This window comes from Dermacentor andersoni, chromosome 6 (genome assembly GCF_023375885.2).
Source record: "Dermacentor andersoni chromosome 6, qqDerAnde1_hic_scaffold, whole genome shotgun sequence".
Taxonomy (NCBI): Eukaryota; Metazoa; Arthropoda; class Arachnida; order Ixodida; family Ixodidae; genus Dermacentor; species Dermacentor andersoni.
The window spans coordinates 98050575-98075466 of record NC_092819.1 but is presented as its reverse complement, the minus strand read 5'-3'; the positions used below and the strand labels follow the sequence as shown (position 1 = coordinate 98075466).

General features: G+C 44.1%; 2 long non-coding RNA genes across 2 annotated transcripts; both read left to right on the top strand.

Moving 5' to 3' along the window:
• The first annotated feature begins 4487 nt into the window (after positions 1-4487).
• LOC129382483 (uncharacterized) lies at positions 4488-11753 on the top strand. The gene is made up of 4 exons (XR_008610558.2): positions 4488-4620; positions 5148-5224; positions 8767-8821; positions 11658-11753. It is a non-coding gene; the product is annotated as an uncharacterized lncRNA (long non-coding RNA).
• A 5708-nt stretch (positions 11754-17461) lies between these two features.
• Positions 17462-24445, top strand: LOC126522618 (uncharacterized). The gene is made up of 4 exons (XR_008610559.2): positions 17462-17598; positions 18129-18193; positions 21769-21823; positions 24350-24445. It is a non-coding gene; the product is annotated as an uncharacterized lncRNA (long non-coding RNA).
• Positions 24446-24892: the final 447 nt, after the last annotated feature.

The following is a 24892-nucleotide window of genomic DNA, read 5'->3' as shown; positions in this document are numbered from 1 at the left end:
ATATTGAGATGGTGAGTTTTATCAAGATACTACAGGCAAAGACGCGACTGTGCTGTGAAAACTTCGCTATGAAACGGCATTTTGTACGCGCAAGGGCATAATGATAGGACAAAATGAAACTATATGTCCGTGCTACGTGACTCTCAAGGCGACTTAGAGGATTCCATGTAGTTTTATTTGTACTGGACGGGTCTTCTCATGAAAAATGATGTGTTATATAGCCAGTCACCATATGGCCCTATTGTTTAAACATAAGACGTTATGAGAAGAGAATCTCGTGTATTTTTCATGCGTGGTACAGCTCCTAGAAAGTGCATTCCTGCGGACTTTCTAAAATTCAGGATCTCGAATTTTTTCTCACTCAGAAATGAGCCCATCCCATTGAAAACGGGGGAACCTACAGCAGAAGCCAATAAGGGTGATAATTATCCAGTGTCCCGCGGAGATGCCACAGAAAGAGAAATAGTGATGGTAGAGATATGATTACACGACCATAAAGCGGCGGACAGAGGCCACGACACAGGATTTCTTGTCCAAACTTCTCGAAAAGAGTGATGTATAGAGGAAGATAAAAAATATTAATGATACCTATACAAGAATGCTAGAATGAAAAGCATGTATAGCATACATGATTACCGCAAGCAGGCAAGGTGACTACTTTTCACCGCCTCGTTTCTCAGAGGATGCCAATAAATCCTCATAGTCAACATCCCCAGAAACACGGGTATGGCCCCCTTTGAGTGCTAGAAATAGTGTACATATAAGTCGTTTGGGGCGTTTCTAGTGCTGTACCGACCTAATTTGATCAATCACATTGTCTGTTTATCATTGACCAAGTTGAAAGCCTGCTACAGTTTTTGTAGACGTCGTATATATGCAAATTCCATTCAAAGAAGGTCATCTGCAATCTCTCCATCACCGAGCCCAACTGGCTAGTGTAACTCGACGATGAAATGTTGAGTCCAACGAACACTTCGCTAGAGAGAGAGAGAGAGAGAGAGAGTGAGGGGGGGAAGTTATTTGAAGGATGGCAGAGAGGTCGACCTGAGCTAGCATACTGTAGCTTTCTACTCTGCACAGGGGGAGGGCGGAAGGGGGATAGCTCCGTTTATTGAATATGTCTTTTAAAACACAACTTCAATTCTGTCATTTTTAATACTGTTTGCTTCGTTTCTTACTTCAGCTTAAGCCTTATCCCTATCGTTTTATATTTTCCATGGTATTATTCTTTTGCCTCATTATGTATTTGCATTTGTATTTGCATTTTTGTATTTTTAAAATTTGCTGCCTTTTTGCTGTCAAGTAGTATTAGTGTTTTCTTTTTAACATTATAAAAGGTCCCCCTACAGTGTTTACACTATGGGACCTTTTTCTGTACTAAATATAAATATTTTTGTATCTGCACTAAGTATTCGATAAACTTCAACTTCAAGGGCTGGATAAGGGGTGATGATGGCACAGAAGAAGGATGCAGAAACCATCAAGGCGAGTTCACCAGTCTCAAGGTTGTCGACAAAGTCCAAAGAAGCCATTCACAAGTGTAATCCGCTTTCCAGAGCATTGGTGGAGTCACAAATCCTATTAAAACTGCAAAAAAATAAAATAAAATGTGCAACAAAGAAGTTTGTGTGTGAGCTTAATTCTCCTGCATGAGCAGCACAGCTGCCAAGACATGTATTTAAATTATGCAAATAGCAGCGGTAAGCGGGCCCAGTAAAGCAAGGACATGAACAGAAATTTTAGCGGCCTCAGTTTTGAGACCCCAGAGAATCTGGCACATTTATTCTAGCAGGTGCTACAGCATTTTTTTTACGCTTGTCATTCTTTTTTCGGCTCCATGCTTGCCTGTAGTCGTGCGCTTTACTAGCCTTAGAAATCACTCCTTGATGCAGAGGAACATTACGGCGTGGTGTCATGCCCGTCGGTCTACAGGGAAGCAAATGCCATCCCGTGTCTGTGGTACCCAGGGGCGATGCATGTTTGCTCTGTGCTCTCAAAGCCCCTGAATTTGCCCTACTTTAGAAGTTAGCAAAAGCGGCTTCATTTTCATTAATGAGAAAGCAACCTTTCTTGCATTGTTTTGTTGTAAAGGTTGAAAAGACTATCTCCGGCCTTCACACGCAGAATACTAAAACGAAATGCGCAACTACATTAGCTACCTGATATGACGAGCGCAGTCAGGGAAACTCCAAGTGTCTCGCCCAAAAATAAAATGTCCGTTTGCACATCTCGTAAAAAAAGGTGCAGCGACAAAAATATGTTTAGTCGAGTAGGATACGGGCGCGATAGACGAGACGACACCACGAATCTTAGGCGGAAGTAACACCACCGATCCCTCCATCGTATGGTTCCCGGCACACATGGGTAGCTTAGGGGGCGGCCTGCGGAATCTCAACGAGATCGCACACGAGGCGGCGCGAGGACTCATCGACCGCATCCCTCCAGTTTCCCCCGCTACCCAACATATCGACTACAGGGATCAATTATTCACGTGCAACGAGCTCACTAAGCGTCTTTATCTAGGCAGACGAGAGTTTCCTCTCCCGGATAAGAAATTAACCCGCAGCCAGTCGGCCACGTTACGCTTGCTTCAAACGAACACATACCACAACCCCTGGCGCATGAAGCACATAGACCCAGACTATACGACGGGCAACATGCGTGTGAACAGTGCAATGAATGTGGGTGAACAGTGAATGAATGTGTTGTGCACTGACTGACCCCTACGGCAAGAACAAGGAACATTGGGACAAAGTTCTAAAAAGTGTCTCACTACACGACCAGCTTCGGGCTGTCCTGGAGGCCCGCGCGGCGGCGGAGAGCTTCGGGCTCTCTGTGCCGACGTGGGAGCTGCCCTCTACACCTGGCGCCTAGACGTGTGTCCTTCAGGCCCCCTACTCTGCTAAATAAAGTTTTACCCCCACCACCACCAGTAGGATACTATCGGCCGTGATAGGACAGCGGCTCTTGTGTTGCGCTGGTGAGTTCAAGGTCGCGGGTTTGATTCCGACCGCGGTCGCCGCATTCCAATGAATAAGATGGAATTCAAAACCATATTTGTACAGTGCAATGCGAGCGCGGTAAGGAACACCAGGTGGTCTAAATAATCTGCTGTGCCCCACCATGGTGGGCCCCACCACGGTGTGCCTAGCAATAACGTCGTGTTTTTGGGACGGAAAACTCCAGAATGTTTAGACGAGGAGGTTGTTCCTTCGAATGGAGTTGTAAACAACTATGAATTTCTTGGCCGCTTTTATTACGTTTCATCACTGGTTTCTATATTTACTTTTGCGTTTATTTGATCCATAGGTGCCCTAAAGTTTTCGTTGTACTACTGTTTCAAAGCTTCTACCCATTTTCTTATTGAGTCCTTTGCTGTATATCGCACTATTTGCATCAACTGTTTTGTTTTCTTTACTAGTGAATTCTTGAGCATGTTACAGCAAACGTGTCAATGCATTTAAAAGACTTTGCATAGATCATCACTGTGTTCGCGAGCACTTCACAGTTCACTAGTTCTTTACGTTCTTTCTGTGGGCTCTGATACGGTAATATGAAAAGCTGGTGAGAAATATTTGGGAACATTTACAATATCATTACACACTATTCAATGACACCATTCAAAGTATCCGTCAAAATGTTGCCGCCGCGTCCGGAATTTCATACTGCGACCACAAGATTAGCAGCGCAACACCATAGCCGCTATGCCACAATGGCGGCTATGGTTAGGTGGGTGAAGTATATCTCGCTGAGTGACGTACGCTGCTCTACTCCCTAACAACTCACACTTTATGGCTGCTATATCCACGGCGGTGGGCTTAAAGTACTTTCGCTTCAATTTTACGTTTGAGTTAGCGGTGTTTACAATACTGAGTAAGCTTTTGAGGGGCAAGTGTTATTTCTGGGGAACAGTCAAGCCACCTTTTATGCGCCCATAAGGGATTGGACATGTTTAGTGTTTGCCGGAAAACTTGACTGACCATACCACGCTGCGTGTAATGCTCGGCAACAAGGATACACAAATTTTTATACAAACAAACCTTGAAGGTCACTGTTTTACGCCATCGATCGCAATTATTCGATGAATCAAAATATTCGTGTAATAGTGACACAAACTAATTATTGTAGTTTTCCTTGCACCTGACGGCAAGCTTACTTCATCGCTAAGTACGCCAACAGCAAGCAACACAAGGCCGCAGGACGTTTATGTTGCCTTGTAGAAAACGTGCCAAACCAATCTCTGCCCCCATCGCTAAAATTGCCTCACCACCATTCATCATTTATTCTTACTTTCTCCGCCTCAGCAAAGCCAGCCTCAGAGAGCAGGCGCTTAAGCCGAGTTACGTTTCAGGTCCCTCAGCTTTCGTAAACAAGGATAATTATAAAGATCCCATAAAAAGTGGTACCTATATTTTCTTGAAGTAGCCTGCAGCGATGTGAGACTGCTTTCTTCCTCTAAGGTACGTATATAAGCAGGAGAGGACGTAACGCGAACATCTTTTACTGGAGTACCGACCACCACACTTGGATTAGTCTTGTATTGCCGCTCTCCTACAAGCTCTGAGAACACCACGATGAAGACAACGGTGCTGATACTGGCCGTCCTTCTTATCTCAGCAGGTAGGTTCCGAGGCGACGAAGTTTTCAAAGCTCTCCTAGGGGATGGGTTGACACGTACCTTAAAAGTTATGCCTCTATCTAATATACCGTATTATGTTAGCTGAAGTTCGCTTCTATTTGGCATTGGCCTTGAAGTTCATATGTCAGCGATTATAGACGGTATTCCTTCATGCATGTGTATGAACGTTCCCCTAGAAACGAGAAGAGTACAGAATTTTGATAGCAATGAACTTATGTACTGAACGCTTTGGGAAAATTAAAGCATATTTGAAACTAAACTGCGAATACTGCATGATGTCCGCTGACTGCTAGCAGAGTGCGCTGCGGAGGTTTATGCATAGTAGTCGTATCCATAAAATAAGGCAACCGACATACAGCTAAGACTAAGGCAACAGTCAGTAAATCAGTATGCGAGCTGCATTATTTATAAACCCATTTTCACTTGGCCGTTTTCATATGATATAAGATTCTGTTAGCATTCTTGGGCTCAGCACTATGGAAAACTTCATTGTCAAGTCATCCCGCAGTGATGCTGACCGAGGGGTCGCCGGCTAAACCATCAAGATCCGGCTCACAGGGGGGTTCGCAAGGCAAGAAATGTGGGGTAAGTAGAATGTCTTGTTAAGAATCATTTTGTGCCAAAATACCAGTGACCGTAGGGGTGATTTATATGAAAGTGGTGATGAAAGTTACTTGTGTGTGCCCGCAAAGCTTATTGTTTAGTGAGAAAAGTGCTGTGGAAAGCACAAATTGTTCTCTGCAGCCAGAATGGACGTTTAGCAGATGCACGAAATCTGCGGACAAACCTACTGTGAACATCAGAGGCCCTAGTAGGATAACACACTTCGACGCGTTAGCACAGGCTAGAAAATAAAATACACGAGCTGCACTTCTGTGAGCGAAAGTATTCACGTTCCTCGCAGTAGAGCACTGCTTGCTCTGGAAAAGAAAAGCAGTAGAAAATTTCTTCTGTTTGCAATGTGCTAATAAACGGGAATAGTGTTACAGCAAGGAAACAGTCGTCGAGTTCTGATGCCGAAGAATATTGGTGAGCGCTTACTCTACTCGAAGGAGCTCGTAAGCTGGCAGAAGCCTTAAGAATACTTGTGTTCATTATTCCTAAAACGGGTGCAGCTTCCTGTCCTTGAGGGTCCTTTAGCACACTATAACGGAAACCAATGACTAACCAATATCGCTGTGTTGCCAACAGATAGCAATGGTACAAATGAAGACGGTTGCAGGACTTAGTGAAGTGGCTGTGATTCTGCAGCAACGAACAAAGCTTGCACCGGGAAAAAAAAGAAATATGCTGATGCAACGAACATGTTGGAGCTATAGATATGAAGCATAGCTTTACTCAAGTCCAAAGGTGCGAATAAATCCTGTACAGCTGATGACGATGCTATAATACGATGCCTGATATCATGCAATGCAACATGCAAACAAGTGCATTGTTTACCTACATGGAAGGTTACACCGTCCCTCTCGTGCGATTTTTATGTTTGAAAACTACACAGCTTGCAACTGTGCCAAAATGCAAACACATGTTTAGGGCGATACACAGTAAGACGTCTACGCCGCCAGGTCATGAGGACGAAAATTATGTGAGATGTTTGTAGAGGTAAAAATGGCAGTGACAGATGTAGAAATATTTGCAGATTGTCTACCTTTTCTTTAACAGCGGAAACACAGAATTGTTTGATTAAACAAATAAAGGTAATGAAGTAATCCGCTGACTCAAATGTACAATTTCAATCAGAAGTTTGTGTACCCTACAGGGACTTGTGAGTGCTCAACATATGTTTCGGTTTTATGTATTAACTTACTTGTTATCACGCAGAAAAGGAGTTATGAGATTCAAGTGGCTCCAACCAAAAAATAAGTCTTCTATACGGTCAAATGTTCCGACTGTCAAAGCATACATTGGCGAAACGAGAAACTTGACCGAAAGAATAAGACAACACAAGGGGGATATGAGAACGTTCTCCATGCAGCGAAACACCTCAGCGGAACTGTCAGAAGATGCGGAACATAAAACCGACTTCGAAGAAACCGAAATTCCCCAAACAAGACCAACTAACAAAATCGACTTATGTTTGAGTAATGGTGCATACAAAACACCAGAAACATTATCTGCTGTTCCAAAGGAAACAGGTCGTCAGTTCAATACCATTACGTTGCCAAGAAGAATCCAACATATTTCCCCCAACCTACGTCAACCCCTCCCCCACATCAGCAACACAAAAACCATGAGAGAATGTTCTCCAGATAGCGAAACCCCCATACACTTATGCGAACACTGAAAATAGACGCCGACCACAAAATTTTCTTCGAAGAAACCAAAATACTTACAACCCAGACTAACAAAAATAAAACGTCAGCTTATACAGTGCCAAAGAAAACCTGCCGTCAGGTTATATTCAAGGTGTAATCACATTACTATCTCGGACCTCGCCCAGCCTAACGGGCTTAAGTAGCTAAAAAGAATTCAACACACCCTCCCCCACCTCAACCAGGACAGCTTAATAGTTGCGCGTCGACATCCTCGTCGTCGCCTACCACTGAGGAAGAAGATGAATTCGTTCCAGAAACGCCTAAATATACACATTTCTTGGTTGGAGCCACTTGAAAGCAATAATTAATTGAGCCCACCGGACAGGCAATTCGACGCGCGGAGGGGTAGATTTTGGTGACTGCACTGTCCGCGTTGGAAAGTGCAGTGACTGCAACGCTGCACTTACAGGTGCATTATATCAGGTATATATCAGGTGCAACGCTGCACTTTACAGCGTTGCACCGGATGTATGCAACGAAATACAGCAGGTGTTGACCAAGCGTCTAAGCGGGCTCACTAGGTCGAAGGACAGCTCAGCGGCGTTGAATTGGACAATAATGCTTTCGCATTTAGGAGACATAAGTGCTTAGGTGTCCTCGCATTTTTTGTTTCAAGGACTTGGCTACAGCTCAGTTCCATTGGTTCAAAACAGCATTGCAGAAACTACGTAAAATTAGACGGAGGAATGCTCCGCATAAAAAAACGATGCAGGCTGCCATATATGATGTCGCCGTATCGAGTGCATTATTGAATCAGACTTGTCAAGCGATGGCACGGCTGAAGAGTTTGTTTGTTTCCTCCCAGCCAAAGAATCATATCAGGAAACACCTGACGCCGCTGAAAAAGAAATTGCAAGAAGTGGTTGACTCGGTGCATTTTTACATTCAGTGCTCTAGCGGCATTGCATAAAAATGTGGCATCAGGTAAAACATCATGGATATCAGAAATTTTATGCTGTCTGGCAAAGTGCGTACTAAACGTGATTAGAATGCATGCAGACAAAAGAGGGAATGAGAAACTGTATGCAAGAAAGTTATAGGTCACATATTTGTGTGGTATCTTCCACTTGTTTCGCTTTAAGAGCCTCTGCTTTTAGCAAAAGGAAATAAAAGATAAACAAAACCAAGAGACTTTGTTTGAGGAGAGCGTATTAAGGATTCATCACAATGATACGTTAAATGTAGCAGAAACCTGAACAAATTGACATCGAAGCACGGCCTTCTACATTGCAAGGCATGCCACTGACCGTCCATCCATGAGTTTCCAACCCTTCTGTAAAACCTGGGATCTCTGCTAAAGCCATGGCCAATATTAGCGTGCAATTAAACCGACAGTTACATAGTTATATGTTTCAGTCAGAGTTTCTCTTAGTATTACCCAGTGAAGAAACTGACACTGGATTACTGTTATATGCAAGGGAATGTTCTCATGTGATGGTTTCCGATCGGCATCATTCTCGAAGAGCCAGGACACCTTGAAGGAATCTATTGTTTGTAGCATCCTGTCTGTCACACTGATTAATTCTCCACTAAAAGGAGCTCTGTTTTGAGTATTACACAAAACATGTTTTATTGAACCATGGTGGCTTTCCACGGGTTGCACAATTTAATCAAGCGTATTAAGTACCTGGCGGGCCATTAAACATAGAGGAGAGCCATGATACTGTCATAGATGAATGTGCTTCTGTTGTGTTATTGATTGCTTGCATGTCACACTGTTGATCATAAACTTTATTAAAATATCATATACGGTTAAGAAAGAGGAAATACTAGGTAAACAAATAACTAACTGAATTTGTCTGTTGCTCGCAGCACTACTACTGCGAACCAAACGAGACCTGCGGGAGGGGTCCTTTTGGGCCTGCATGTGAGTACTTCGTCCAGTCTTCTTTTTGCCCCGCCCCCCTTGGCAGCGTGAGTGTCACGTGACGTGCTTAGGCAACGTCTACCTAAGTGGCACGATTTAGATCAGACTCGTTAAAAATATATGCTTATGTGGGAGAAATTGCCGACAAGCCGTTGAAGTGCAAGATCTCCCTGTACGCAGACGTTCTGATCCTCCTTACAAATCTGCCCATGGACGGATGAGTCCTTAAACTTTACCGCACTTAAGTAGTTTCGAAATTTTCAACGAGCCTATAGCTGCGAACCGCCACAGATACAACAGTGAAAAAATTGAATCAAATCAAGAGCATCGGCATACCACGGCAAGCACTATAGCGACGCCACTCATTATGTTGTATTGCCACTTGTGAGAACTTGAGTCTCCTATGTTCTTCCTCATTATAGTTTACCGTAGAGTGAAGTTAACGGGATTGCTAGCATGATGCACCACACTGAAATATATGACTACGTAGAAACAAATGAAATTAAGGATCAATTACTTTGACCATCTGTTGAGATCGTTGACTCGATAGCAACAGTATTAAAGAACCATATTTGACCCCGGTGCCATTGTGGCGTTAGCTACTGTTTATGCTTTCCAAGCCTCTGGTTAATGCAGACTATAGCAATGTTCGTGTTATTTTACATAGTTTATTCATCATTCTATTAGTGGCTGTAAACTCAGAAAAATATGCGTAGTTGAAGTGGTTGAAGTGAACAACAATAGAATTGTTCTGTATGAATTAAATTGAGATTTCTCAGCTTTTCTTAACAGTGATTACTTCAAAAGAATCACAGTGCGTTGGGATGAATGTACAGCTCACAGCGATATTTGGCATCATAATACATTGCTTTTAACCTAATAAGCGAATGTTTCACTATAACTACGATCTGCAGTGCGAGTACATCAAGTGCTGATAATTAGTTTTGCTAAAACAATAAATGTCTAATCTTACCCGCCGTGGTTGCTCAGTGGCTATGGTGTTGGGCTGCTGAGCACGAGGTCGCGCGATCGAATCCCGGCCACGGCGGCCGCATTTCGATGGGGGCGAAATGCGATAACACCCGTGTACTTAGTTTAGGTGCACGTTAAAGAACCCCAGGTGGTCGACATTTCCGGAGTCCCCCACTACGGCGTGCCTCATAATCAGAAAGTGGTTTTGGCACGTAAAACTCCATAATTTAAAATGTCTAACGTTTCTGCATCATCCTGAGTTATGTTTAGAAGCCATAAGTGTTTTATGATTGAAATGAAATTATTTTCCATATGCTTGGCTTATTAAGGTTGCGAGAGCTTGAGCGGCTATGATATGGAAATAAATCAAAAGGAGCATCATCGAATGATGTCAAGGTATGCCTAATGGAGGCATTTTTAGTTTGTATTTCGTAAAAAAAGCAATTACAAGGAAAAGTCTGAAAAATAACTGGCAACATCTATTACGAGCAGCGCCACACCTGCCGTCTGCATGGTCATGAAATCCTCGCCCTGAAACTTTATTTGTAGGATAATTTTAAAGCATTATTAGAATATACATGCGCAGGTACTGTAAGAAGCCTCAATCGAAATTTCGTCAGCCTGCAAAGAGCATGCGTACACCCTCATAGCGCCATTAGAGGGTACTCATGTCGGGAAAGTGTTAGGTTTAATGTAAATGTATTGCAAAGATTAATATCTTTAATAGTTTGGCCTCCAAATATTTTTTTATTTGCATATAGTGTGTTTATTGAATAAATCGTGCTTAGACCTCCAGCTTCTTCAATTTATGATTTCTGCAATGGTTCCGCATCATGTGTGGTATATTTCTTTGCTGTATACTGAATCATTTTCTTCCAGCGCTTGTTGAATTTCAACTGTACACTCTGTTACGTTGTACACTCAGTACAACGTTATACATTGTAGTCATTGTACACTCTGTACAACTGTACACTCTGTACGTTGTAGCAAGCGGGTCAATGTTAAAGCCACACTTCACTTTGATTTAAACACACCGACTGCTCAAATTTGGTGTCTCTGTTCCGCTGTATCTTACACGTTACTAGTACTTTATTCTCACTTAAAGCTCGCATAAAATGACAAGAAAGAAAGCATACGGCCAATTACATGTTTGAATAAGTGAAACGTATAAGTTACAAATAAGTAAAAATTAAAGGGGACAAAAAAGAACATGCCGCACGTGGAATAGGAACCCGCGTATTAGCATTAGGCGTCCGAGGCTCTTAATTGAGCTAGCACGGCACTGTCTTCCCGTCCACTTTCTTGCGTTCTTATGCGTGTGTACTAGAGTACGGTGGGAGTTTTAACAAGCACACTCCCTCACGGCCTTGGCAGCGAGTATACAATACCATTTCGCAAAAAACGTGATACCTTTCAGCCAAAAGGATGTTCCACTTAGCGACTAAGATCTTCAGTGGCGGCACTGGCTCAAACTCCCAGCATCCACTTTAATCTTCCCGTAGCTATAATTTCAATAATTCTCTGAAATAAACAAGTCATTCCTGCTTCGCTTACCGTCTCGTCATTGTGTGTTGGTTTATGTGACTGTGACTTAGGAAAAGCTCCGTTCACTTACCTCTAGCGCATTATTACGTCTTTCTAGCCTGTTCTATTATGGCGCACAATTATGATGAAAAACTGGCGACAAAAATTTTAGAACGTTTGAAGTATATTTAAAAAAGGTAATTTAATAATTCCTGTTTAGGTAAGTCTGCAAACAAGCGTTTCCTTCTTGCATGGTTCATTACACTGTGTTATGTCGACAACGAGTATGATGCATAGTTGTGTTTGCAGTACAATTACAGCTATTCATGAATCTACGCAGGTACCAGTCAACTTGTATACACCTGAAAGCCCAATGGATGAACACACACGAGATCAACCTGTTTGGATGTACAATAAATTTATATGCGCCCACTAAGCACTGTGTCCGAGCTGATTTCAAATAGCTAGGTTTTAGTTTTATGAAATATGGTTATGCGCTGTTCCCGCGCACTGAAGGAGGCATCCTGCCGAGCATGGAATAATGCACCAGAAAGACGGTGAATACGAAAATCATAGTAGCGCTCGTGTTGTTCTGCCATCTAGCCTGCAGCCGTCTCCGTTTTTATATATTTTGTAAATACAATTTTCTATCCCTTTACGCTATCTCATCCCCATGGCGTTTTGGCGGAGGTGCGGGGTAGAGGACAAAGAAGCCTCGGTGACGAATACAGAAACGGCACACTCACCGAAAGAAGAGGTGTGGGATAGAGTCATGCCACCTGGGGTAAGTTGCGTGCACCAGCTAAAGTTCAATATGGGTACAGATGTTCGATTATCCCTAACTCTAATAAGGGTGTGATGAAGAGCGAGGTTTTTGGTGAATAAGACGTCAACTATTCGGGTCAACATGTAATCGCCATCGGGAATGGGAGAAAAAGACCGCAAGATCACATATATAACGGCTTGAGGAGGTAGACGAAGTTAAACCATTGAGCACAAGCGCGGCTGGCGTGCAGTAGGAGTATCATGGTAGCACGGTAGGTCTAGCTGAAGCAAGCCAGTTCCACAGTCAATAAGGGCAGAATATGAAGACAGAAAATCCATACCGAGGATGAGTTCATAGGACCATTTCTCGAGCACGGCAAGTACTACGCTTGCGGATTGGTCGGCAACACTTATTCGAGCGGAGCACATCCCTAGCACGGGAAACGTTCCGCCATCGGCGACACGAATGAACGGTACTGTGGGTGCTCTTAGGACCTTCTTAAGGCGGCGACGGAGCTCCGAATTCATCACTGATATCTGAGCCCCAGAATCCGCAAGAGCAAGAACATGTGCGTCATCAATTTTAACGTCTATCAGGTTCCTTCTGGTCTGCAGTGTGGTCAGAGGATTTGGCAGGCGAGTTGTCGATGCAGCATCACCTCTGGGAAATGCACCGTCTACTTTTCCCCAGGGAGTCGTTCAATCAGCGACGTAGGGCGGCGGAATTGGGGCGAGCGAGATGATTGGCGACGAGACGACGGCGGACGGGACTGGTGAACACGTAGGGATGGCGAACGACAATACAGCATGGAGGAAGCGTCGTCGCCGGTGGTCTGGGGAGGCTCGCGGTAGGGCTGAAATCAGCGATGATCCATGTCGGGGCGACGGTTGTATCCATGGGGCGCCTGATACCAATACCATCGGCTGTTACGATGGTGGGCCACGCGTCCAATGCGACGGCATTGCGATAGAACGTATCATCTGCGATAGAACGCAGATGATACGACTGACGATGACCAAGAACGGCCGCCACATCTTGCGCGAGCTAGGCTATTTCCCACCGAACACCCAGGATCCACCGGAGTTTACACCTATTCCCCGCGACCTGATCACGATCTCACCCTTTCCGCGAAACGTACATCGGGAACACAATCGAGGCAGGCGCCTAGCTTGGGCCACCGCATTCCTCAAACGCATAAACAAGAAAGCGGACGACGAGGCTTTCTTGGACGCCGCCGCCTACCGATGCAACCGAGCCATCGCAGCGGTAGCGGTCTCGTCCTTGACACGGACTTTAAACGCCGCCACTGTGCGCACACGCGACCCCGAGGTGGCGGAGCAAGTGGCCATAGTCTGGCAATGCTCGACGATAAGCGAAAGACAATATTCAGCGACTCGAGACCGGCCGCCAAAGCGTTCGAGAGAGGAGTCGTCACCGACCAGGCGTTACGCGTCCTCCGCGGTGCTGATCCGAGCACCCTATAACAGCACACCGTCATCTGGTTTTTCGCCCACCTGGGTCAAGTCGCGGGCGCCCCGCCCAACCTCAACGAGACAGCCCACGACGCTGCGCGCGCTTACCGACCGCGCCGTCATCCCCGGGCACCCGCGTCTCGATGAATTGGATACGAACAGGGGCGACACATTACCGTACAATGAAATCACCAAACACTTTTACTTGGGACGACGTCTCTTTCCGCCCACACAACCCAAACTAAACAGGCCGTAGGCGCTAACGTTACGCTTGTTAAAGTCTGAGCTGTCGTCGTCTGTGCTGAACTGTCTCAGCTTCTTCTGCACGAGAGGTACGCGGACAGCGTACATATTTATACTGATGGTTCCACAAACATCCACTGTTCATCCGGTGCTGTGGTGTTCCCAGCAAGAGCTATTACCATCAGCTTTAGGACTGACCAGCCAACAACATCGACATCTGCGGAACTAGCTGCTCTTCGCGCTGCACTTTGTTTCGTCAATCGGGAACCACCTCCACAATGGTCAATTTTCAGTGACTCAAAGGCAGTCCTACAATCTGTGCTATCAGCTCTGCATGCTCGTGTTCGATATTAGATGCCTACTCTATACATCATATGAGAAAGGAAATCACTTGACGTTTCAGTGACTGCCAACTCACTGCGGCGTCATAGGAAATGAAGACGCCGATAAAGCCGCTCGGGCAGCTCTTGAAGACACACAGGAAGAGGCCATACCACTTTCACGGTCCGACGCACCCAGCAGACTTCGAGTGCTTGCACGGGAGATCACGCTCTCTCTACGGTGCACACCAAGCAGCCAGACTAACCGGAGCAATCGTCAATACGACCTGCCCCTCTGATGCATCTCTATATATCAACTGGACTCCGCCGAAGTGAGGCCACCCTGCTTTATCGCTTACGGCTAGGGGTGGCCTTCATGAAATCTTACTCGTTTCGCATTGGAATGGCAGACAACGCTCTGTGCAATGCCTGTCTTTGCGAGGAGACGCTGGAACACATTCTGTGCGACTGTCCTGAATATAATATTCAGAGATAGTCTCTGGCGTCCATTATAGCGCACCTTGACAATAGACCATTGTCAGTTGCACCTATTTTCACACACCGCCGACAGAAGACATCGCAGCTGAAGGCGACGAAGGGATTACTTCGGTTTATGAAGGAGACGGGCTTGGACAAGCGGCAGTGACAGTGATGTCACGTACCGCGCAAGTTACAGACTATAACTAACGATGTGTCTGCCGTGTTATGTGCTCTCTCTATCTCTTCTCCCCATCTCTCATCTCCCCCATCCAGCTCCCATGTGCAGGATAGGAAACCGGTTAAGCTAAACTCGTTAACCTCCCTGCCTTTCCTTCTCCACTTTTTCCTTCCTTCCTTGTTACAGATATACATACCTATAAACCCCGCCACCTTACACATCATCTACCCGGACGTCTACCCCGACAATGCGTGTCCCTCAGGCGGGGTCACGGCGACACCCACACACGTGCTCTGTAAGTGCAGAAACGCTCCGCCCGGCTCACCCTCCGACAAGTGGGGGAAGACCATACGAAGCCCGCTCCTACAAGACCAACAATGGGCCGTCCAGCAGGCTCGCGCAGTGGCCGCCAGGTACTCCCTGTCGGTTCCTGCGCGGGAGACGCCCACTGCAAGCTGACTTGCGTCCTGCAAGACTTTTATTAAAGTTTGTCCAATTCAATTCAAAGACCATGTCTTATTTCAACACTATCGCCGTTTTGCCAGATGCTGACGAGTGAAATGAAAGAGGGGGCTGGTACAAAGCATATGTCGGGTAGCCCAAAGTCAAATTAAAACATAAGTACGGTAATGTCCCAATTTCGGCTGCGGCCGTATACCCTTTTGTTTGGTGTAATACCTGAGAGATAGCAGTTGGCTATTCAGGACCCTTATTCGAATAATTACAATAATAATAATAATAAGAACTGTAGCGTGGTTGCACTACGTAGGGGCTTCGCTTAGTCGATCACAATCATGTCCCACCTGGTGTGACTGGAGCCTGAACATAGGCCAACGATGAACCTCTCTTAGACACGTTTCTGTCGCGAAATGTCACTGCCTGCTATCAAGGCACGGAAATCTGAATTTTTTCCGGGGAATGCTACCCGAATCGTTAAATCGCTTGGGGCCAGTTGCCGTAATCACAAAAGGAACGGATTCCAGATGTCAAGCTTTTAAGTATGGTGCGCTGTATCACTGAAACATTTGTGATGCATTGCTTATTATTAAGTTTAAGGCTTAGTAGCATGCGGCATGAAGTAAATTATTTTGCACTACTCTCAGTGCTAAACGACCAAAAATATGTTTAGCCGAGTAAGATACTATCGGCCCAGATAGAACAGCGGCTATTGCGTTACGTTGGTGAGTTCAAGGTCGCGGGTTCGATTCCGACAGCGGTCGCCGCATTCCAGTGAATAAGATGGAATTCAAAACCACACTTGTACAGTGCATTAGGCGAGCGGTAAGGAACACCAGGTGGTATAAATAATCTGGTGTGCCCTACCACTGTGTGCCTCGCAAGAACATCGTGTTGTTGTGACGGAAAACTGCAGAATGTTTAGACCAGGCGGTTGTTCCTTGGCATGGAGTTGTAAACATCTATGAATATCTTCGCTCATTTTATTACATTTGATCACTGGTTTTTATATTTACTTTTGCGTTTATTTCATGTATTGTCCATAGGCGCCCTCAAGTGTTTCATTGTACGAATGTTTCAAAGCTTCTACCCAATTTGTGATTTAGTTCTTTGCTGTATACTGCACCGTTTACTTCAACAGTTTTTTTTTGTTCTTTAGTTGTGAATTCTTGTGCATGTTACAGCAAACGTGTCAACGCTTTTAGACGACTTTGCATAAATCATCATTGTGTTGCTGCGCACTTCACAGTTCACTAGTTCTTTATGTTCTGTCTGCGGGCTCTGATACGGTATTATGAAAAGCTGATAAGAAAAAGTTGGGAACATTTACAGTATGATTACATACTATTCAATGACATCATTCAAAGTATCCATCAAAATGTAGCCCCCGCGGCCGGGATTTGATCCCGCGACCTCGAGATTAGCAGTGCACAACATAGTCGCTATGCCACCGTGGCTGTTACGGTTAGGCTGATGAAGTATGTCTCGCTGAGAGATGTACGCGGCTCTACTCCTTAACATCCCACACTTTATGGCTGCTATATCCATGGCGAAGGGATTACACTACTTTCGCTTCAATTTTATATTTGATTCAGAGGAGATTACAATATTGAGTAAGCATTTGAGTGTGAGGGTGTTACTTCTGGGCAACAATCAAACCCCCTTTTATGCGCCCAAAGGGGTTGAAAATGTTTAGTGTTTGCCGGAAAACTTGACCTACCATACCACGCTGCGTGTAATGCTCGGCAACAAGGGTATAAACAAATTTTCGTACACAACTAATCTTGAAGGTCGCTGTTTTACGACATCGATCACAATTATTCGATAAATCAAAATATTCGTGTAATAGTGAGACAAAATAATCATTGCAGTTTCCCTTGCACTCGACGGCAAGCTTATTTCATCACTAAGTACGCCCGCAGCAAGCAGCACAAGGCCGCAGGACGTTAATGTTGCCTTGTTGGAAACGTGCCAAACTAATAACTGCCCCTAACGCAAAAATTGGCTCAACGCGATTCATAACTTATTCTTACTTTCTCCGCCTCAGCGAAGTGAGCCTCAGAGAGCCGGCGCTTAAGACGAGTTACGTTTCATATCACTTAGCCTTCGTAAACAAGTTAAAGGAAAAAGACTTCATGAAAAGTGGTACTTATACATTCTGGAAGTAGCCTGCAGCGATGCGAGAATGTTTTCGTTCTTCAGGAGAGACCCTATATATTCAGGAGAAGACGTAACGCGAACATCTTTTACTGGAGTACCGACCACCACACTTGGATTAGTCTTATATCGCCGCTCGCCTACAAGCTCTGAGAACACCACGATGAAGACAACGGTGCTGATACTGGCCGTCCTTCTTATCTCAGCAGGTAGGTTCTGAGGCGGCGAAGTTTTTTGAAGCTCTGCAAGGGGATGGGAGGGAAAGTACCTTAAAAGTTATGCCTCCCAATCTAAAACACAGTAATATGTTAGCTGAAGTCGGCTTTTATTTGGCATTGGCCTTAAAGTTAATTAGTCGGCGTCTATAGACGGCATTCCTTCATGCATATGTATGAACGTTTCCCTAGAAATAAGACGAGCACAGAACTCGGATAACAATAAACTGATTTACTGAATGTTTTAGGAAAATTAAAGCTTATTTGAAATAAAACTGCAAATACCGGACGATGTCCTCTGACTGCTAGCAGACTGCGTGGCGGAGGTTTATGTATAGCCTTCGTTTCCATAAAATAAGGCAACCGACATAAAGCTAAGACTAAGGCAACAGTCAGTAGGTCAATATGCGAGCTGCATTATTTATAAACCCATTTTCACTTGGCCGTTTTCATATGATATAAGATTCTGTTAGCATTCTTGGGCTCAGCACTATTGAAAACTTCATTGTCAAGTCATCCCGCAGTGATGCTGACCGAGGGATCGCCGGCTAAACCATCAAGGTCCGGCTCACGGGGCCAGAAATGTGGGGTAAGTAGAATGTCGTGTTAAGAATCAGTTTGTGCCAAAATACCAGTGGCAGTACAGGTGATTTACATGAAAGTGGTGATGAAAGTTACTTGTATGTGCCCGCAAACCTTTTTGTTTGGTGAGAAAAGCAAGCTTTTTCTTTGGTGTTTGGTGGTTTTGGTGGTGACAAAAGCGCTATGGAAAGCACAAGTTGTTCTCTGCAGCCAGAATGGACGTTTAGCAGACGCACGAAACCTGCGGACAAATCTACAGTGAACATCAGAGGCCCTAGAAGGATAATACACTTCGACGCGTTAGCAGGGGCTAGAAAAGAAAATACACGAACTGCACTTCTGTGAGCTAAAGTAATCACGTTCCTCGCAGTACAGTACTGCTTGCTCTGAAAAAGAAAAGCAGTAGAAAATTTCTCTTGTTTGCAATCTGCTAATAAACGGGAATAGCGTTACAGCAATCAAATAGTCGTCGAGTTCTGATGCCGAAGAACATTGGTGAGCGCTTACTCTACTCGAAGGAGCCCGTAAGCTGGCAGAAGCCTTAAGAATACTTGTGTTCACGTTTCTTAAAACGGGTGTAGCGTTCTGTCCTTGAGGGTCCTTTAGCACACCATAACGGAAACCAATGACTAACCAATATCACTGTGTTGCAAACAGTTAGCAATGGTACAAATGAAGATAGTTGCAGGACTTAGTGAAGTGGCTGTGATTCTGAAGGAACGAACAAAGCTTGCACCGGGAAAAAAAAGAAATATGCAGATGCAACGAACATGTTGGAGCTGTAGATGTGAAGCATAGCTTTACTCAAGTCCAACGGTGCGAATAAATCCTGTACAGCTGATGACGATGCTATAATACGATGCCTGATATCATGCAATGCAACATGCAAACAAGTGCATTGTTTACCTACATGGAAGGTTACACCGTCCCTCTTGTGCGATTTTTGTGTTTGAAAACTACACAGCTTGCCATTGTGCCGAAATGCAAACACATGTTTAGGGCGATGCACAGTAAGACGTCTACGCTGCCAGGTCATGAGGACGAAAATTATGTGAGATGTTTGTAGCGGTAAAAATGGCAGTGACAGATGTAGAAATATTTGCAGGTTGTCTACATTTTCTTTAACAGAGGAAACACGCAATTGTTTGATTAAACAAATAAAGATAATGAGGTATTCCGATGACTCAAATGCACCATTTCAATCAGAAGTTTGTGTACCTACAGGGACTTGTGAGTGCCCAACATATGTTTCGGTTTTACGTATTAACTTATTTGTTATCACGCAGAAAAAGGGTTATGAGTTTCAAGTGGCTCCAACCAAAAAATAAGTCTTCTATACGGTCAAATGTCCCGACTGTCAAAGCATATATTGGCGAAACGAGAAACTTGACCGATAGAATTAGACAGCACAAGAGGGACGTGAGAACGTTCTCCACGCAGCGAAACCCCTCAGCGGAACTGTCAGAAGATGCGGACCATAAAACCGACTTCGAAGAAACCAAAATTCCCAAAACCGAGACCAACTAACAAAATCGACTTGTGTTTGAGTAATGGTGCATACAAAACACCAAAAGCATTATCTGTTGTTCCAAAGGAAACTGGTCGTCAGTTTATACACCATTACGTTGCCAAGAAGAATCCAACAGACCCTGCCCCAACCTACGTCAACCCCTCCCCCACATCAGCAACACAAAAACGATGAGAGAATGTTCTCCAGACAGCGAAACACCCCCTACCATTATGCGAACACTAAAAATCGACGCACCACAAAATTTTCTTCGAAGAAAGCAAGATAGTTACAACCCAGACTAACGAAAAAAAAAAACGACACCTTATACAGTGTCAAAAAAAACATGCCGTCAGGTTATATTCAAGGTGTAATCACATAACTATCTCAGACCGCGTCCAGCCTACCGGGCTTAAGTAGCTAAAATAATTTAACACACCCTCCCCCACCTCAACCAGCACAGCTTAAAAGTTGCGCGTCGGCATCCTCGTCGTCGCCTACCACTGTAGAAGGAGATGAGTTCGTTAACGCCGGAAAAACACACCTATTTCTTGGTTGGAACCACTCGAAACCAATAATTAATTGAGCCCACCGGACAGGCGATTCGACGCGCGGAGGGCTAAATTTTGGTGACTGCACTGTCCGCGTTGCAAAGTGCAGTCACTGCAACGTTGCACTTACAGGTGCGTTATATCAGGTATATATCAGGTGCAACGCTGCACTTTACAGTGTTGCACCGGATCTATGCAACGCAGTACAGGAGGTGTTGACCAAGCGTCTCAGCGAGCTCACTAAGTCGAAGGACAGCTCAGCGGCGTTGAATTGGACAATAATACTTTCGCATTCAGGACACATAAGTACTTAGGTGCCCTCGCATTTTTTGTTTCAAGGACTGGAATACAGCTCAGCTCCATTGGTTCGAAACAGCATTGCAGAAACTATGTAAAATTAGACGGAGGAATGCTCCGTGTAAAGAAAACGATGCACGCTCCCATATGTGATATCGCCGCATCGAGTGCATTATTTAATCGGGCTTGTCAAGCAATCGCACGGCTCAAGAGGTTGTTTGTTTCCTCCCAGCCAAAGAATCATATAAGGAAACACCTGACGCCACTGAAAAAAAAATTGCAACAAGAAGTGGTTGACTCGATGCATTTTTACATTCAGTGCTCTAGCGGCATTGCATAAAAATGTGGCATTAGGTAAAACATCATGGATATCAGAAATTTTATGTTGTCTTGCATAGTGCGTACTAAACGTGATTAGAATGCACGCAAACAAAAGAGGGAATGAGAAACTCTATGCAAGAAAGTGTTAGGTCACATATTTGTGTGGTATCTTCCACTTGTTTCGCTTTAAGAGCTTCTGCTTTTAGTAAAAGGAAATAAAAGAAAAAGAAAACCGAGAGACTTTGAGGACAGCGTATTAACGATTCATCACAATGATACATTAAATGTAGCAGAAACCTGACCAAATTGACACCGAAGCACGGCCTCCTACATTGCAAGGCATGCCGCTGACCGTCCATCCATGGGTTTCCAACCCTTCTGTAAAACCTGGAATCTCTGCTAAAGCAATGTCCAATATTAGCGCGCAATTGAACCGACAGTTACATTGTTATATGTTTGAGTCAGAGTTTCTCGCAGTGAAGCAACTGACACTGGATTACTGTTATATGCAAGGGAATGTTGTCATGTGAGGGTTTCCGATCGGCATCGTTCTCGAAAAGCCAGGACAGCTTGAAGGAATCTATTGTTTGCAGCATTCTGTCTGTGACACTGTTTAATTCTCCACTAAAAGGAGCTGTGTTCTGAGTATTACGCAAAACATGTTTTATTGAACCATGTTGGCTTGTCATAGGTTGCACAATTTAATAAAGCGTGATATGTACCTGGCGGGCCGTTAAACATAGAGGAGAGCCATGATACTTTCATGGATGAATGTGCTTCATTTGTGTTATTGATTGCTTGCATGTCACACTGCAGATCATAAACCTTATTAAAATATCAGATACGGTTAACAAAAAGGAAATGCAGGTAAACAAATAACTAACTGAATTTGTCTGTTGCTCGCAGCACTACTACTGCGAACCAAACGAGACCTGCAAGCCGGGTCCCTTCGGGCGTGCATGTGAGTACACGTCCAGTCTTGTTTTTTGCCCCCCCCCCCCTTGGCAGCGTGAGTGCCACGTGACGTGCTTAGGCCACGTTTAGCTTGGCGGCTTGATTTACATCAGACTCGTTAAAAATATATGCGTATGTGGGAAAAATTGCCGACAAGCCGCTGAAGTGCAAGATCTCCCTGTAGTCAAACGTTCTTCTGATCCTCCTTACAAAGGGAAGCCCTTGGACGGATGAGTCCTTGAGCGTTTACGCGCTTAAGTAGTTTCGAGATTTTCAACGTACTTATAGCTGCAAACGACCACAGATAACACAGTGAAAAAAGTTGAATCAAATCTAAACCATCGGCATTTCACGGCAAGCACTATAGTAACGCCACTCATTATGTTGTATTGCCACTTGTGAGAACTTGAGTCTCCTATGATCTTTCTCATTATACTTTACCGCGTAGTGAAGGGAACGGGATTGCTAGCGTGATGCACCACACTGAAATATATGACTACGTACAAACAGTTGAAATTAACAATAAATTACTTTGACCATCTGTTGAGATCGTTGACTCGATAGCAACAGTATTAGAGAACCATATTTGACCCCGGTGTCATTGTGAGCATAGCTGCTGTTTATGCTTTCCAAGCCTCCTGGTTATGCAGGCTATAGCAATGCTCGTGTTATTTTGCATAGTTTATTCATCATTTTATTAGTGGCTGTAAACTGCGTAGTTGAAGTGGTTCAAGTGAACAACAATAGAATTGTTCTTTATGAATTAAATTGACATTTCTCAGCTTTTCTTAACAGTGATTACTTCAGTCGCACTGCGTTGGGATGAATGTACAGCTCATGGCGATGTTTCGCATCATAATAGACTGCTTTTAACCTAATAAGCAACTGTTTCACTATACCTATAATCTGGAGTGCGAGTACATGAAGTGCTAATAATTAGTATTGCTAAAACTATAAATGTCTAATGGTTCTGTATCATCCTGAGTTATGTTTAGAAGCCATAAGTGTTTTATGGTTGAAATGAAATTATTTTTCATATGTTTCGCTTATTAAGGTTGCGAGAGTTTGAGTGGCTATAATATTGAAATAAATCAAAACGAGCATCATCGAATGATGTCAAGGTATGCCTAATGGAAACATTTTTAAGTTTGTATCCATAAAAAAAAACCAATTACAAGGAAAAGTCTGAAAATAAATGGCAACATCTGCTACGAGCAGCGCCACACCTGGTGTCTGCCTAGGGATGAAATCCTGGCCTTAAAACTTCATTTGTAGGCTAATTCTAGAGCATTATTAGAATGTACATGTGCAGGTACTGTAAGAAGCCTCAGACGAAATTTCGTCAGCCTGCAAGGGGCATGCGTACACCCTCAGGTCGCCATTAGAGGGTGCTCATGTCGGGAAAGTGTTCGGCTTAATGTAAATGTATTGCAAAGATTCATATCTTTAATAGCTTGGCCTCCAAATTTTTCTTTTATTTGTATATTGTGTGTTTATTGGATGAATTGTGCTTAGCCCTCCAGTTTATTCTTCAATTTATGATTTCTGGAATGGTACCGCATCATGTGTGGTATATTTCTTTGCTGCATATTGGATCATTTTCTTCCAGCGCTTGTAGGCTTTCAACTGTACACTCTGTTGTACATTATAGGAAGTAGGTCAATGTTATAGCTACACTTCATATTGATTTAAACACACCGATTGTTCAAATTTGGTGTCTCTGTTCCGCCGTATCTTACAGGTTTCTAGTACTTTATCCTCACGTAAAGCTGGCAGAAAATGACAACAATTAAGAAAACATACGGCCAACTACATATTTGAGAAAGTGAAACGTATAAGTTACAAATAGGTAAAAATTAAAGTGGACAAAAAAGCAACATGCCGCACGTGGAATAGGAACCCGCGCATTAGCATTAGGCGTCCGAGGCTCTTAGTTGAGCTACCACGGCACTGTCTTCCCTTCCACCTTCTTGCGTTCTAATGTGTGTGTACTAGAGTTAACGCTGGGAGTATTAACGAGCACGCCCTCCCACGGCCTTGGCAGCGGGTATAGAGTACCATTTCGCAACAAAACGTGATATTTTTGCCCAAAAGAATGTTCCACATCAGCAACTAAGGTCTTCAGAGGCAGCACCGTCTCAAACTCCCAATATCCACTTTCATCTTCCCGTAGCTATAATTGCAACAATTCTCTTAAATAAACAAGTGATTCCTGCTTCGCTTACCGTCTGGTCATTGTGTGTTGGTTTTTGTGACCTTAACTTATGAAAACCTCAGCTCCCTTACCTCTAGCGCATTACTACGTCTTTCTAACCTGGCTAATATGGCACTCAATTAATATGGAAAACTGGCGACGAAAATTTTAGAACGTTTGAAATAACATTAAAAAGGTGATTTAATAATTTCTGTTTAGGTAAGTCTGCAAACAAGCGTTTCCTTCTCGCATGGTTCATTACACTGTGTTATGTCGACAACGAGTATGATGTGTAGTTGTGTTTGCAGTACAATTACAGCTTTTCATGAATCTACGCAGGTACCAGTGAACTTAAATACACGTGAAAGCCCAATGGATGAACACCAACGAGATCAACGGACTTGGATGGTCAATAAATTTATATGCGCCCACTAAGCATTGTGTCCGAGCTGATTTCAAATAGCTTCGTTTTAGTTTTAAGAAATACTGTTACGCGCTATTCCCGCGCTTTGAAGCACGCATCCTGCCGAGTGTGGAAGAATCCGCCAGAAAGACGGTGAGTACGACCATCAAAGTAGCGATCGTGTTGTTTTGCCATCTAGCCTGCAGCCATCTCTCTTTGCATATATTTTGTAAATACAATTTCCTATCCCTTTAGGCTATGTCATCCCCATGGCGTTTTGGCGGAGGTGCGGGGTAGAGCACAAAGATGCCTCGGTGACGAATACAGAAACGGCACACTCACCGATAGAAGAGGTGTGGGATAGAGTCATGCCACCTGGGGTAAGTTGCGTGCACCAGTTAAAGTTCAATATGGGTAGAGACGTTCGATTATCCGTAACTCTAGTCAGGGTGCGATGAAGAGCGACGCTTTTGGCGAAT